General features: G+C 42.5%; 1 pseudogene; it reads right to left on the bottom strand.

The window, feature by feature from the left end:
- Window positions 1–6,366: 6,366 nt before the first annotated feature.
- On the bottom strand, window positions 6,367–6,846 carry LOC112065910 (60S ribosomal protein L23a-like; annotated as a pseudogene).
- Window positions 6,847–13,793: the final 6,947 nt, after the last annotated feature.

The following is a 13,793-nucleotide window of genomic DNA, read 5'->3' as shown; positions in this document are numbered from 1 at the left end:
TCTTCCTCTTGCCTCCAAACACCATTCCCTCCCTCCATTCCACAAGTTAGGACCCTGTCTACAATATTTGTTATACAGTATGGTACCTCGGGGAGATTTCTAAATACCCATCATCCATCAAGTAGCTCCAATGCTCCCATCACTGTACCTCTTTGTTTACGTTGTATAATTTCATCTCCCCAACTATCCTATTGGGGTGGAATTATTATCCCCGTGCTACCAGTGAAGAAACTGTTTTAGAGGATTAGATGATTTTCCCAAGGCCACATAGCCACTAAGATGTGGTGGAGGCAGGATATGAGCCCACATCTGTCTGGTTCTGAAGCCCTCTCTATCTACTGTGCTGCATGCTACAGTCCCTGGCACTTAGAGGAATATAGAGAAAGTATAACTTACATTGCTACTCTTTTTCTTCTTTTGCTTGACCGACTTTAAACATCAACCTTCTGACACTTTCGTGGACAAACATTCATTGGCCCATCATCCTTTCACTTGGGAAACTGCTGTCTCCCATGCCTAGGAATCCTGCTTAGCCATATGGTACCAGGGACACTAACACCACCCCTCCCTTCTCCACCTTGAGTGCACATGTGACCTGGGCTGGCCAATCAGAATATTACTTTCCCAGTTCTCCATACCATTATAGGAAGTAACATGTGATCTGAACCAGGCCAATCAGCATCCTCTCTGGGACTTTGCTGGAGCTCTAGGGACAGCTGTTCCTTTAGGATCATCAGGAGCTGCAAGTGGCTGTCTTAGTCACATAGAGAGATGATGCTGAAAGAGGAAGCCAAATAGAAGACAGCAGAGCTAAGAGATGGATGGAGAGAGAGACAGAATCAGAAACTTAATAACATAATTTCAATCCTAACCATTTGCTTATTGATTATTTGGTTAATATCTAGCTCCTCACTAATCTAGTTCCACAAGGGTAAGAATTATGTCTTGTTCTTGTTTGCCGTTGTCTCCCCAGTGCCCAAGGCAGTGCCTGCCATGTAGTAGGTGCCCCAGGTGTATCTGAATGATTGCGAGTATTGATTCTACCAGCAGTGTCTGAGCTCACAGCATAATGATAATATTCAAGAGAAATCATTTCTATCTCCAGCTTTTGGAATGAGCTGCCTTCGTTTGTGAGGCTTGATTAAAATTGGAGGAAACTTAATCTTAGAGTCATATTTAACCATCTGATATATTTATAATGGGATACATAATAAGAATAATTTAGGTTATAATGGGTGTGGATTGAAAATGGGCAGGGATAATGCATTCTGGCTCTGTTCTTTAGAAATATGTGTGATGTCTGAGGCACTCTAATTTTTTTAAAAATTAATTATTTATTTTTGTCTGCGTTGGGTCTTCGTTGCTGCACGTGGGCTTTCTCTAGTCGCTGCGAGCGGGGACTACTCTTCGTTGTGATGCGCGGGTTTCTCATTGGGTGGCTTCTCTTGCTGCGGAACACTGGCTCTAGGCGCACGGGCTTCAGTAGTTGTGGCACGTGGGCTCAGTAGTTGTGGCTCCCAGGCTCTAGAGCGCAGGCTCAGTAGTTGTGGTGCACAGGCTTAGTTGCTCCGCAGCATGTGGGATCTTCCCAGACCAGGGCTCGAACCCGTGTCCCCTGCATCGGCAGGCAGATTCTTAACCACTGTGCCACCAGGGAAGCCCTGAGGCACTGTAATTTAATTTGACTTTAATATGTCTTTAAGCACACTGTCAGATTATAACCTGATTCATCGCTCATTCAGAGGCTAAAAATAGAGGCTGATACAGGAGGTTAACATCACCTAGCAAGGAGCGTTTCCTCAAAGGGATGGATGTAAATCAGAGGAAGCACGTCACTCACTAGTATCCAGCGCCACAGGCTGGGTACACCTGGTGCTCGGCAATTGTTTCAGGATGAAATGACTCTTGTGCTGAAACTGCTGTCATTCACGACAGGTGGTTTGAGAGGGTCTCAGAATATGAGACGACTGAAAACCTGACCCCAGCCAGCCCTTGATAAGCATTCCCTATGGACCATGGTCCCTGATTGCCAGCTGCTTTCATTTGGTGGCCAGGGAAGCAATTCAAACAGTGGGATGGACTGTGGGAAAGGAAGACAATTTGGGATTTCTCTTAAATTTGTTCTGGATAAACCGCTAATCTTTCATTGTGTCCTAACTTCCCTTTTGGTAACATAAAAATGGTTTATGTTTCCCCTCTGGAGTCTGTCAAGTCCTTAGAGATCCTCGGGGGCGGTGGGGCTGGGCAGCACAAAAATAAAGGATGCAAATTGTGACACTGCTAGCAAGAGGAAGGAGAGGTGCTGACCTCTTGACGGCTCACAGCCAGGCAGCACAATGAATGAAACTTGGCAATTTCTGCTCACTTGGGGTAGGCAGAGTGCAGGACTAGAATTGCAGATGAGGGAAGGAAGTGATCATCTATGGAACATATAGCTGTGTGCTGGTCATGGTATTAGGTATTACCTTAATAGGTATTTTCTCGTAGGTATTACCTGCTTACCTAACAGGTATTATTGCATGGCATATGGTGTTACCTTAATAGTTGAACTCTTCTATAGATGAGGAACTTGACTCTCATGGGAGGTAAGTAATTTCTAAGCCAGTTAAGTTAGAGAAGCAGCATTCATCTCCAAGACTAGCTCCAAAGTGCTGACACTTTTCCTCTTAGCATTACACTGTGCCACCTATATTCATCTATGAGACAGAAAAGCAAGAGAGATATTTGCCCAAATGTACCGATGACTGCAGGCCCCTTCCGGGGGCCCCGGGTTTAGGTAGGAAGGGGCACCTGTCTGTGGAGTAGGGATGGCTCAATTTCATGGACAACATTACAGTTTGGAAAGAATCAAGATCTCAACTTCTGTGCCCTCTGAGGTTTCTTTCACGGATCCCTTTTGTTATCTCAGGGCCTCCTCTACCCGGCCTCCAACTCTCTCGGGCTTCACTCTGACTCTGCCCACTTTGGTTCTACCTTTTCTTCTTCCCAACCACGTCCTTTTCCCCTGCAAAATTTATTCATCTGAACCTTTCTTCCGGTCATGGGAAGTCATTAGCTTGCTTATTTCTTAGCAAGCTAATTCATGCATGGGTATTAGTGGCAAGAAGTACTATGGTACTATGGGCAGTGTTCAGTAGTCTCTGACATCAATAAGACTCACTCAGACAATGTTCTGTCTCATTCAGTGGGTTCTGACGTGAGCCTTCAATCCGTTTTCACTGGGGGATTGGTGGAAACTAGGGGCGGTTAAAAGAAACATCTCTGGGTACTTCCCTGGAGGTCCAGTGGTTAAGACTCCACACTTCCACTGCAGGGGGCACAGGTTCGATCCCTGGTCGGGGGAACTAAAATTCCGCATGCCACATGGTGTTGCCAAAAAAAAAAAAAAAAAAAAAAGAAACGTCTCTGTTCCCATCCCACCCTATGGAAATTTTCTCCTCCTCCTGGTCTTGTGAATCTTCACAGTTTACCATTCATTTTGCACTGAAATGCCCACTCCCGGTGCCTAGGACAGTATTGTAATGACTGAGCATGTCCTGGGAGCTGTTGGTAAAGGCTCAGAATTTTAACTGTTAAGTAGAATAAGTATCATCTGTATTGCCAGAGATTCACTCTCGTCTCCTGGTCCTCTTGGGCTCTGCAGTGCGGACACCAGCATCCTTGGCCTGAGGAAGGCTGTTGTCTCTGAGACCCATGGACCCCTATGGCTCCTGCTATTCTCTCTGACCTCAGAATGACGTGATGGCAAATGCAAATTCACATCTTGTGTTGTGTGGAGATTTTTTCTTTGGTAAAATATACATGACACAAAATGTACCATTTTAACTATTCAGTGGCATTAAGTATATTCACATTGTTGTGCAACCATCACATCTATCCATCTCCAGAATGGTTTCATCATCCCAAACTGAAATTTCTGTGTTTATTAAAAAAAAGTCCCCACCCACCCTCCCTTAACCCCTGGTAACTTCTATTTTACTTTCCGCCTCTATGAATTGGCCTATTCATGTAGGTGGAATCATACAATATTTGTCCTATGTCTGGCTTATTTCACTTAGCACAATATTTTCAAGATTCATCAGTATGTATCAGAATTTCACTCCTATTTAAAGTGGAATAATAGTCCACTGTATGTATATACCACATTTTGTTTATCCATCCATGGACGTTTGGGTTGTTTCTACCTTTTTTTTTTTTTTTGCTGTACTTGGGCCTCTCACTGTTGTGGCCCCTCCCGTTGCGGAGCGCAGGCTCAGCGGCCATGGCTCACGGGCCAGCCGCTCCGCGGCATGTGGGATCTTCCCAGACCGGGGCACGAATAGATAGCTAAGATCACAAACACTAAAGTTATTAATACTTTTTTCACCTTTTCCCAAACAATGCAGACTTTAGAATGTTTTAACTGATTATCTACCGCTTGACATGATCCCCCCATAATTATAGTTATACATTGGATTTTTTAACTCTAGAAATCACCCATCACTGTTCTACTTTAAACAATCAATGTTTGTTTAGATTTACATTCTTTGCTCTGTTTATTTTTGTAGCTCTTATTTCCTTCTGGGATCACTGATTTCTTTCTGAAGAACATTCTATAAATGTACCCATCGGAGAGGCTTTTGGTAGCCTCAGAAAATGACTTTATTTTACTGTTGTTCCTTTTTTTTTTTTTTTTTTTTTTTTTTGCTGTACCTGGGCCTCTCACTGTTGTGGCCCCTCCCGTTGCGGAGCGCAGGCTCAGCGGCCATGGCTCACGGGCCCAGCCGCTCTGCGGCATGTGGGATCTTCCCAGACCGGGGCACGAACCCGTGTCCCCTGCATCGGCAGGCGGACTCGCAACCACTGCGCCACCAGGGAAGCCCTGTTTCTACCTTTTGGTTACTGTGAATCATGTTGCTATGAACATTGGTGTACAAGTATCTGTGTGAGTCCCTGCTTTCAATTCTTTTGTTTATATACCTAGGAGTGGAATTGCTGGATTATATGGTAATTTTATGTTTAACTTTTTGAGGAACCACTGAACTGTTTTCCAAAACAGCTACACCACTTTATATCCCCACCAGTAATGCATGATGGTTTCAACTCTGATTCATTTGTTTTTTTTGTTTGTTTGTTTCTTTGTTTTGACATTTAATAGGAAGAGAACCACTTCCCACTGCACAGATATTATGCCATCTTGAGTTCCCCTGTTGGCATATCATTTACCCATTAATTCATTCAGCAAAAATTTACCAAATACCTATGAGGTGCTAGGCATTGTACTAGGCACTAGGCCCTGTTGGATAAAATAGACATGGGTTCTGTCTTCATAGTGCTTACTATTTAGTTAAAGAGACAAGAAAGAAAGCAAAAATATGCATCATTGCAGATTGTGATAGAGTTCTCTGGAGAAATGAAAAGGGACAGTGATAAGAATAATTAGAGCGTGAAATTTTATTATTTGCTGTTTTAGGAAACAGCATAGTGTAAGGGATTAAGATGTGAGCTTTGAGGCCTGACAAGATTAATATTAGCTCCACCATTTCTAAACCTTTTGACCTTAGACAAGTTGCTTAAATCTCTTTGTGCTTCAGTTCCTGAACTATAAAATGGAGATAATAATAATAGTACTTACTTCAAAGGGTTATTGTGAAGATTACATGATAGGGTCCATGAAGAGTATTTGGCATGCTGCCTGTCACATAGTAAGTACTCAGTAAATGTAATAATTTCATAGCTGCTCTTTGTAGGCTACGTGTTGTACTTATAACAATCCACACTCGGAATATTCAGCCAGTTATTCATGTTATGACCCACTAACAACACGCAGTGGTCAAGCTTCTGCTTCCTGATACTCTTGACCACATAAGCCTATCCCTCTAGGTCCAGAGCCCAGTGGCCTCCTCTCCTGGCCAGCCTCTAGATTTCCATCAAAATCTCTGCCCATGCCCTTCCTTCTTCTAGCCAGGAGGCGGTGGTATGAGAATAGAAGCTTTGAAGCTAGGCACATCTCCCTCTATCAGTTGGATGATCTTAGAAAATTACTTACCTCTCTGAGCCTCAGCGTTCGCCTTGGTAAGGCACATCGGGAGCTATTGTGATGATGGGAGATAATGTATCTCAGGTACCCTTATCAGCCAGTCAATCAATGACTCAATCATAACTTTCTCTAGAGATATCTTTTTTCATGGTGAATATATATATATGTATCGATATTTATATATATATAATATATTATAATTATATATTATAATTATATTATATATAATAATAATATATAATTAATTATATAATTGATATTATATATAATATAATAATATGTAATATATATAATTATATAATATAATAATATATATAATAAATATAATAACATATATATATTTAGAATTAGCCAGCTGGACTCAGTTGAGATGATCCCATTTGTTGGCAACATCCAAAGCATCATAGTCATGAGCCAGTCGAACATATGCCTTCTTCTCTCCATCAGGCCTGATCAGGGTGTGACCTTGGCCACGTCAGTGTCACAGAGCTCCTTCACAGCCTGGTTGATCTGGTGCTTGTTGGCCTCGACACCCACAAAGAACACAGTGTGTCGTCTTCTGTCTTCTTCAAGGCTGATTTGGTGGTCATAGGGAACTTAACAGTGCTGTAGTGGTCAAGCTTGTTTCTCCTAGGGGTGCTCTTCCACGGGTATTTGGGCTGCCTTCAAGCTGCAGTGCCTTGGGCTGTCAGGAGGTAGGTGAGGTGTGGATCTTTTTGTGTGTGGCTAAAGACACCTTTCAGCATTGTTCTCTTGGCCTTCAAAGTGTTTGCTTGGGCTTCAGCTTTGGGAGGGACAGGGATTTCCTTCCTCACTTTCGGCACCATCTTGAAAAGCTAGTAGTATCCTAAATAAAATTGATAAGAGCATTTTCAATATTGTCCTGTTAAATTGATGCTTATCTAGTCTAGAAAATTTTAAACTGGGCAGTTAAAGAGTTACTAATTGATTAAATATGACCCCCATCTTTTTTTTTTTTTTTTTGTGGTATGCGGGCCTCCCTCTGTTGTGGCCTCTCCCGTTGCGGAGCACAGGCTCCGGACGCGCAGGCTCAGCGGCCATGGCTCACGGGCCCAGCCGCTCCGCGGCATGTGGGATCCTCCCAGACCGGGGCGCGAGCCCGGTTCCCCTGCATCGGCAGGCGGACGCACAACCACCGCGCCACCAGGGAAGCCCCGACCCCCATCATTTTTATAAAAGGTTAACTTTAGGCTCTTGATCAGGAATGTCAAACCCATTATAATATAGCTTTTTCAAGACAATCAGGTACAATGTAAGCCTACAAACAATGCCACCTTTTATGGTTTGGTTTACTGCCTATGTGTACATTTTAATAAGACTCTGCTAAGTATAGGCCAAACATGTGATCCTCTAACAACAGGAATTCCAGCGGTCCTTCTGGTCAGGAGTCAGCAAACTATGGCCTGCAGGCCAAATATGGCCTACACCTTGTTTTTGTAAATAATCACTTATTGGAACACAGCCACGCCCATTCTTTTAGGTATTGCCTATGATGGCCTTTGTGCTACAAAGAGGCAGAGCAGTTTTAACAGAGACTGTATGGCCCACAAAGCCATCTACAGTATCTCCTATCTGTCCTTTTTTTCAGAAGTTTGCCAGCCCCTATTGCAGGCCAAGACAGGATATGTTTGGGCAGCAGCCTTCAAATTGTATGTGTAGCCTTTACCATACATGTGTTGTCTCCTGCTCTTTGTTGGTAGGGTCACTGTTCCGGTGTGCCTTGGGTGTTTCCATAGAAAAGGCTTTAAGTGGCATTTATCAAAAGACTTAGTTCAACATTGCTGAATGAGTGTAGACTTAATTGTAACAAGACCCAATAATTTAGTGGCACGAATAAGGAAGTTTGTTTTCTGCTTATGAAACTATCCAGTGTGGGTATTCTAGGTGGCTCCGCTCCACAGAGTGATTCCGGAACTCAAGCTCTTTCCATCTAGTGGCTCTGCCCTGTGTTAGGGTCTGTTGTCATCTGCGTGGCCCAGGTTAAGTCACCACATCCAGCTTCCAACAGTTGAAAAGGAATGGAGAACATAGATGAATATGATGTGTGTGTGCCCAGAAATGGCACACATCACTCCCACTCATACTCCATAAGCTAGAATTTGGTCGTATGACAGCACCTAATGGCAAGGGAGCCAGAGAAGAAGAAAGAAAGCTTGTCTCTCTCAAAATAGGTAAGAAGGAATTCTCCATGGGCATCAAGGGTCCTCTCACAACTCCTTGGCCTAAGTTGTAGAGCTTTAGCTCTGCCAAAGATAGTTTCATGCCAGAGCGTGGTGGAACCTAGCTAGATACGCTGCCCTGATTCTATCAACTCCATCTCCACTTACTCTTCCCTAATAATTCTGCTCTGTCACCCCCTGTAGCTCCTTCTTCTCTTTCTAACACTTCTTCTTTTTATAAGTGTGGACAATTAATTCCTAGTAGGACGTCTGGCTCTTGCAGCCCTAAGAATGATGACAAAAACGAGGTAGGCACTATTATTATCTCCATATTAAAGATAAAGAAACTGAGATAAAAAACAATAAAGTAAGCTGCCCAAGGTTATAGCTGGTCACGTATGGCACTTGAAAAAAGGATATTTTAATCTCTTTTCAATCCCTTTTGCTGGGTGGGGATTTTATTCCAGAATCTGGCCAATAAGCATGCTGTGAAAATCTTACCCTTGCTGAATTAGCAACCATCATTTGTCAAGGAATTTTTTTTTCACATTTGCAGAAATATTCTTTTCTGTTGTTTACCTTTGTATTTTGTTTATGCAGAGTTGGTTTTGTTTTTCCCCTGATGGTTAGAAGTTTTATGCTTTTATGCAGTAAAACCTGCTGATGTTTTCCTTTATGATTTTTTCCTTACATCCAGGCTTGAAAAACCATCTTCCTTTGAGAATGATAATAAATATTTAATTAGATCTTCTTCCTGCTTTTCAGTGTTTGATTTTTTAAATTGTTATTTACTCTTATACATCTTGAATTGCTTTTGTCTGTGGAAAAATGAAGATTCCCATTATATTTAGATTTGACTCTACCAGAGAAAGTATTTATTTCAAACAGGCTTAAATGGAGAAAGCCAATACCAGTGACTGACCCCCAAGGAATCTACACCATATTGTTAGTGATAAGATTCCTTAATAGAAGGCTAGGGAGGGTCTAGGTATGGGGTTGCTTATCGCAGGCAGGTGAGTTTATTTCACACCTGTTGTGAGTGTACTACATGCTGCTGGCCCACTGGCTACATACCTTCTCCTGACTCGTGCATCCATCCCCCAGGTGCTGTGAGTTTGGGCTGCTAAGCATTCACAGATACATCCTTCTCCAAAGAATTGCCCTTAGCCCAAAGGGAGCCACTCCACCCAGGAAATTACACCTGTGCCCCTCCCAACGCCTGGGTCATAACCAGCAGCCAATGACTGATTGACACGGGGTACAAAAGGCTGGCCCGCTTGCCTCAAAGTGGGATCAGCTTTGCGATGCTATTTATGCTGCCGTGCTTCCCCGTGGAATCATCCTGAAGTTCATCTCTGGCTGAGATCCTCCCCGTGCTTAGCTCCTCCTCCTGCCCTGTCCCTCTCCCTCACTCTTCCTCCTGAGTCCTCCTTCACTAAACCGTATGCACCCCAAACCCTGTCTCAGGCTCTGCTTCTAGGGAATGTGAACTGAGACAGTGAGAAAATCTAATTTAACTAACATTCTAATACACATAATTTATAATCTAATGTATGTAACAAACATGTCTTACAAACTTTGTAGACATTATAGACTCAAGATCAAAGGTTCTATTTTCAAGAGGTTAAACAAGTATGTAATACATTGTTAACTATATTGGAGAGTTTTTTACCCTTAAATACTGAAACTGTGGTGAGCAGGATTACTAGAGATAAGAATTTTTTAACAAGATAGTTGACCCACCTGGATGATATTTATTGTTCCTTGTTTTTTGAGGTTTCTGGGTGTAAATATTCTCTAATCCCCTTTCATCATTGTACTGAGAAGAGTAATATAACCTCAGGATTTGGAATTCTCCATGTACTTTTGTTCATGAGATTTGCCTCTCAAGCCTTACCATTCAATACCATGTAGCATGTTACCTATAGTCCTTTTCGTTTCAGTCAAAGAGGAATCAAAATATTTCCACAGTGGCATGAATTCGTTTCATTCTTCAGAATGTACCCAGCACCAGCTATGGAATAATACTTCCCTTCCCTCACAATGATTATTTTCCAAGGCAATACCACTTGGATCTCAGCATTTCATTTTCTTTTCCATTCCCAGCTTGGCCTCTAAGGATTTTGATTATTCTCTACCTCACATCTGAAGAAGAGACTCGGTGACTTGCTTCAAGTGGGAAGGCTTCACGCTCGGAACCGCAAGTTCCAAAGGTACCGTTGACCCTTCCTAGACCCAAGCAGCACCTCAGTCTGTTTGTACGCGTGTGGACTCGGCTGTTTCTGTTCGTGGCATTGATCTGTTAAGCAGTGACCCTTCTTCCCTCAGTCTCTCTACATTCTGTCTCACTCCATTGGTTTTTTAAGAATGAACACTATATGTGCTTTGAAAATGAACTCAACACTCCTGGGCCTTGCTTTGAGTTCCTCTCTCTGTTCAGATAGAACAGCTGGAAGATGGTACAATGTTTATTTGCTTTTTTGATTTAGACTGTTTCTTTTTTCCTACCTTGAGATCTCAAAAACCTTCTTAAGCAGTAGCCTGGAGGAACACAAGCGGTATGGGGAAGGGAGGAGAGAGCTAAGGAATGAAAGGGTTAGTTGAGGAAGAGGAGGGGGCGGGGAAGCAAGGCTAGTGATTTTCTGGGGTTGGCTATGGATCTGACCCTTACTTTCTGAGTGCTGGGCATTTCTCCCATTCTGGACCACTCTTCCCTGGTGCTCATCCTGCTATCTATGGGGCTGTACAAAGAGAAGGGTATGAGAAAAGCATCAAAGTGGGCTTTGGAGTTAGTTACACCTGGCTCTGAATACATCAGTTTTAATCTATTGACCTTCTGAAAGTTACTTAAATGCTCTTATATCTTGTGAGGTGCACTGTACATCATCTGGTCTTTATGTGGATTCATGTTAGATGGACTTTTTCAAACCATTTAGATGAGGCAGTTATCCTAAATGTGTGGATTCCCCTTAATTAGTTGGCCACTCTGGTTAATGCTGCTGAGGCCCAGCATTTTGGAGGCAAAAAAAGGTACCTCTGGTCATCTTACCCAATCACGGTCATTAACCCTGTCAAGGGCACGTGCCTCAACACTGGCCTCCTGGGTTGTCGTTAGGGTCAAATGAAGTACAAGGTGATTTAGGTACTATTATTACTAGCATCTCCATGTTATGGATGTGTGATCTGAGGCACAGAAAACTTAACTTGCCTATCACACAGCTAGTAATTGACGTAGCTAGGATTTGAACCCAGGTCACAAGAGATCGAAATAAAAATAAAATAGAATTATGGAACTATGCTATTTTCTCTCATATTTAAGGTTAGGTTACTTTATTTTGCGTCTAGGCAACTTTCTCAGAATGAAAAAAAATATTTTGCTGACATTTTTTCATAATATTTTTCCAAAAATGGTATGACAGCAGGATACATAATATTTCATACTCAAATTTACCAACATGATCCAAATAAGACTATTTTTACAAAATTATTTGAGGGCTTCATCAGTTTTCCCAAGGGCCTCTCCTAAGCCTCTGATAATTCAAATAATTTTCTTTTGAAGTGCCCGTGCAATTGGTTTTGATTGTATTTGCATTGCAGACTCACATAATTAGCAGGAGGCACTCTGGCAAAATGAAGTGAAAGAGGACATGTACTAGCATTAGGAGGAGAAGTGATTTTCAAGCGGGAACAAGTTTGATATTAGTGAATATTTTTATCTTAAGATGACCTTTGCTTCCCTATGTAACTTGACAATAGTAGGGACTTGGGTAATAAGGGCTGAGCTAATGAGAACCCTCTGGCATTTCATAGACATTAACTGTCTGGCCTTCTTTAGAGAATGGCTGCAGCTTAACTGATTTGATAAGGGTATTTGGTGAGTCACTGAGGCAGACAGATTGTAAGGTGACCCCAATGATCTTTGCCTCCTAGAATCCATTCTCTTGTGTAATTCTCTCCCTCTGAGTGTGGTTAGGTCCTGTGACTTGTCTCTAATCAATAGGTAATGGAATGTATGTGATTACATGTACAACAGTTTATTACATAGGATTTTTTTTTTGTGTGGTATGCGGGCCTCCCTCTGCTGTGGCCTCTCCCGTCGCGGAGCACAGGCTCCGGACGCGCAGGCCCAGCGGCCATGGCTCACGGGCCCAGCCGCTCTGCGGCATGTGGGATCCTCCCGGACCGGGGCGCGAACCCAGTTCCCCTGCATCGGCAGGCGGACGCGCAACCGCTGCGCCACCAGGGAAGCCCTATTACATAGGATTTTAATTTCCATTATACTAAAAGACCCTCTTCCTTGCTGGCTTTAGTGAAGCAAGTGGCCATGTTGTGAACCTCCCTGTTCACAATGTGAAGAGGCCCACGTGGCAGAAACTGAAGGTAACTTCAACTGACAGCCAGCAAGGAACCGGAGCCCCCAGTCCAACAACCCTCAAGGAGCTGAATTCTGCCAACAATCATGTTAGCTTATAAGTGGATCCTTCCCCAGTCAAACCTTGAGCTAAGATTGCAGCCCTGGCCAAGACTGTGATTGCAGCTTTCAGATGAGACCCTGGAGTATAGACCCAACAAAGTCTTGCCTGGACTCCTGACTTACAGGAACTGTGAAATAATTAATGTGTGTTGTTCTAAGTTTCTAAATCTGAAGCAATTTGTTATCTAGCAATAGATAATTAACAATACCATTATCATATTCAAAATTGAGTCATTTATGCCAATGTTTATTGAGAGAATCTCATGTACAGAGAAGCCTGCACTAGCTCTGGGGATACTGTGGTGAACAAGAGAGAAAATGGATCTTCATGGAGCTTACAATCTAATGAAATGGATGACTGTGATATTGTGATTTTTTGTTTTACTGAGGTATAGTTGATGTACGTTATTATATAAGTTACGGGTATATAACATAGTGATTTATAATTTTCAAAGGTAATACTCCGGGCTTCCCTGGTGGCACAGTGGTTGAGAGTCCGCCTGCCGATGCAGTAATACTCCATTTATATTATAAAATATTGATTACCTTCCCTGTGTTGTACAATATATCCTAGTAGCTTATTTTTAAATACATAATAGTTTATACCTCTTGATCCCCTATCCCTATCTTGCCCCCCACCACCTCTCCCCACTGGTAACCACTAGTTTGTTCTCTATATCTGTGAGTCTGTTTCCTTTTTGTTATATTCACTAGTTTGTTTTAATTTTTAGATTCCACATATAAGTGATATCATACAGTATTTGTCTTTCTCTGTCTGACTTACTTCACTCAGCATAATACCCTCCAAGTCCATGCATGTTGTGGCAAAACTGCATTCTTTTTTATGGCTGAGTAGTATTCCATTGTGTGTGTGTGTGTGTGTGTGTGTGTGTGTGTGTGTGTGTGTGTGTGTGTATACCACATCTTCTTTATACATTCTTGATGAACACTTAGCCTGCTTCCGTATCTTGGCAATTGTAAGTAATGCTGCTATAAACATTGGGGTGTATGTGGTACTGTGATCTACGTTAAGAAATATATATTTGGTCTTCATCCCTGGTTACGGGCACAGAGCTCCTAAAACCCTTGGAATTTCCTGAGTGATAGGAGAGTCTTGTTA

Source organism: Physeter macrocephalus, chromosome 6 (assembly GCF_002837175.3).
Source record: "Physeter macrocephalus isolate SW-GA chromosome 6, ASM283717v5, whole genome shotgun sequence".
Lineage (NCBI taxonomy): Eukaryota > Metazoa > Chordata > Mammalia > Artiodactyla > Physeteridae > Physeter > Physeter macrocephalus.
Note: the sequence above shows the minus strand (reverse complement) of the source record. Positions and strands in the feature narration are given on the sequence as shown.